The sequence below is a fragment of the Nicotiana tomentosiformis genome, chromosome 4 (assembly GCF_000390325.3).
Source record: "Nicotiana tomentosiformis chromosome 4, ASM39032v3, whole genome shotgun sequence".
Classification (NCBI taxonomy): domain Eukaryota; kingdom Viridiplantae; phylum Streptophyta; class Magnoliopsida; order Solanales; family Solanaceae; genus Nicotiana; species Nicotiana tomentosiformis.
The window spans coordinates 40,477,082-40,479,946 of NC_090815.1; positions in this window are offsets into that span (position 1 = coordinate 40,477,082).

The following is a 2,865-nucleotide window of genomic DNA, read 5'->3' on the forward strand; positions in this document are numbered from 1 at the left end:
CTTTACCCGGATTTGATTTTATTTCATGATTTTATCTTTTTTTTTTCATTAAATTAGTGGTTTGAGTTGGGAAAAATGGGAATTTTGTGAAAACTTTAAAAAAATGTAAAATGATGTTTTGAAGAATGAATTGATGTCGAAATTGGATAAATTTAGTATGGTTGGACTCGTATCGGAATGGATGTTCGGATTTTATGATTTTTATCGGGTTCCGAGGTGCGGGCCCTAGTTCACCTTTTGAGTTGAGTTTTTAGTTTTCATTAATGATCGAAGCTTTATTATCCGTAATTGTTTTCTATGGTGTTTATATATGATATTAAGTTATTTTGGCTAGATTTGAGTTGTCCGGAGGTTGTTTCATACAAGAAGGTCATTTTAGAGTATCGATCTAGCTTCTTTGAGGTAAGTATCTTGGCTAACCTTGTGTGGGGGAACTACCCCTTAGGAGTTGAGTCGTTTGTGCTATTTGTGTCATGTGAAAGTTGTGTACGTGAGGTGACGAGTATGTATGTACTCAGGCTTATATGTGGAAATTGATCGGTCTAGACTCTTAGGCATATTTTACGTACTTATTTGGAATTTGTTAGCACATGTTATATCTTTTATTCGTCATGTCTACTATCAAAAGATTTAATTAAAGTTGTCGTTACATGTCACATTCTTTACTTGTCGAGTTTGCTCTTATATGCTTTATTTGAAGTTGTTATCAATTGTGTCATTATGTGATTTCTTTTATTGTGGAGCAACTCTTAGTAGAAATTGTCGTTACATTATATCCTTTTGTTGCCGGGTTGTTTTCATGCATTTAGACGTAGTACTAGTCTGTGCCATCTCTTTTATTGTTAGCCAAATTCATACACTAGAGTCCAAAGTTTGCCATTCCATGGAAGTACTATCACTATTGAGGTTATCCTTAAACAATTAATTGGAATTGAAGTTATCGAGAGTCATTAATCTATTCTAATCGAAGTTGTGTTTAAAAAGGGGTGTTGTTCCTTGTTGAGTTACTTTTCCATTCATTTTGCTGTTATTAAAACTCTGTATACGTTGTGTTGAGCCGTGGGATATGTTTTGTGAAAAAATTGTGATCGTTGAATCTTTGGAAAGGTAGTGTACTGCAGGATATTATGTTACGAGTTTTTATGTTGTGTTGTTGTGATGACAACACATGTGAGTTGTTGTGTGGTTTGGTTTTTGTTATGCAGAGTATAAGGGTGGCATTTCACTGTTGTTGTTATGTAGAATATAAGGGTGGCATTTGACCGTTGTTGTTGTTGTTATGCGGAGTATAAAGGTGACATTTCACCGTTGTTGTTATGCTGAGTATAAGGGTGGTATTTCACCGTGGTTGTTGTCATGCAAGGCATACGGGTGGCATCTCACTGTTGTCGAATGTATGGAGTGATACGGGTGGCTATTGTGTTATTGTCTGGGCGGAAAAATATGGATGGTTATTATACGGAGTGATACGGGTTGCTATAGGAGAGATAGTAGTGACTAATGATAATGTCAGGGCGGAGTAATATGAGTGGCTATCATAGAGATAAGGGTGGCAATGTCAGGGATGATGTGTGATGGTTTGGAGGCATTGTGTTGGTGACATTCGTGTGATGGTGTGCTTTTCCTTGTGTTTGTCATACACCTTATGTGACTTGCTTTGTTTTTCGGTGAGCTATTCGATGTTTTTGATATTAATTGTTGACTTGGGCTACAATAGTACACTCGCTCAAGAATACCCCTTAGCATGCCACTTATACTGGCTCAGGAGTATGAAACTTGATATTTATTGACCATGTCCATTTGTTCTTGTATTATCTGTTTCAGTGTTGTAATTGAGCATGTGAGCATGCCCGGCGGATTATGATTAGGAGCATGTGACCAAGCCGGGCGGATTGTGAATGTGAGCCTGTGATCATGCCGAGCGGATTGAGATTTTGGCACGTGAGTTATCCCTTCGGTTGTGATGCGAGATACGAGCATGAGGTGTCGTGAGTATATGATAGTGGGTTGAAACCCGTGACTTGTGACTATAAGATGAAGTACCACAGAGTGATTTCATTGTGAAACTTGTGTTAGACTGACTTGAAAAATTGATTGTCCCTTGTGTTTCCTTATTTGGTTTTAATGATACTTCACGGTGTTCTTATTGCCTTACTGTTTATCTTTGAGAGGCTACTAAACTATTGTATCTTCGAGAGGCTACGAAACTATTAGGAAAAATCTCCTTTTCTTTCATTCTTGTAGGGGAGAAGCTCAGAGTCCTACCGACCATAATCCAGAGCAACGGGCTCACATTGGCCAGGTTTCAGGTGTGGTTCCAGTACAACCTGTTATTCCGGTCCAGCCTAAGGTCAGTCCAGGGGCATCAGAGGATGAGCAGCTTAGACTTGCTAGGTTCAAGAAATATCACCCTCCTACTTTCAGTGGTTTGGCTTCAGAGGATACACATAGTTTTCCATATGAGTGCCACCGTATTGTCTACACCATAGGTATTATGGAGGCGAGAGGGGTTGCTTTTACTACATTTCAGCTGTCAGGAGCAGCGTATCAGTGGTGGCGAGTTTATGAGGAGGGTAGCCCAGCCGATGTAGCTTCACTTTCATGGACTCAGTTTTCAGAGATGTTCTTGAGAGAATTTGTTCCCCGGACCTTCCAGGATGCGTGGTGTGCAGAGTTTGAGCAGTTACGTCAGGGCACAATGATGGTGTTAGAGTATTCCATCAGGTTTAGTGAGTTATCCTGCCATTCATCTACTTTGGCTCCTACAGTTAGAGAGCGAGTTCGCATATTCATTGAGGTGCTCAATTTTGATCTTAGATTCAGCAGGTGGTGGAGATTTCCAGGATGTTAGAGCGTATTCGGAGT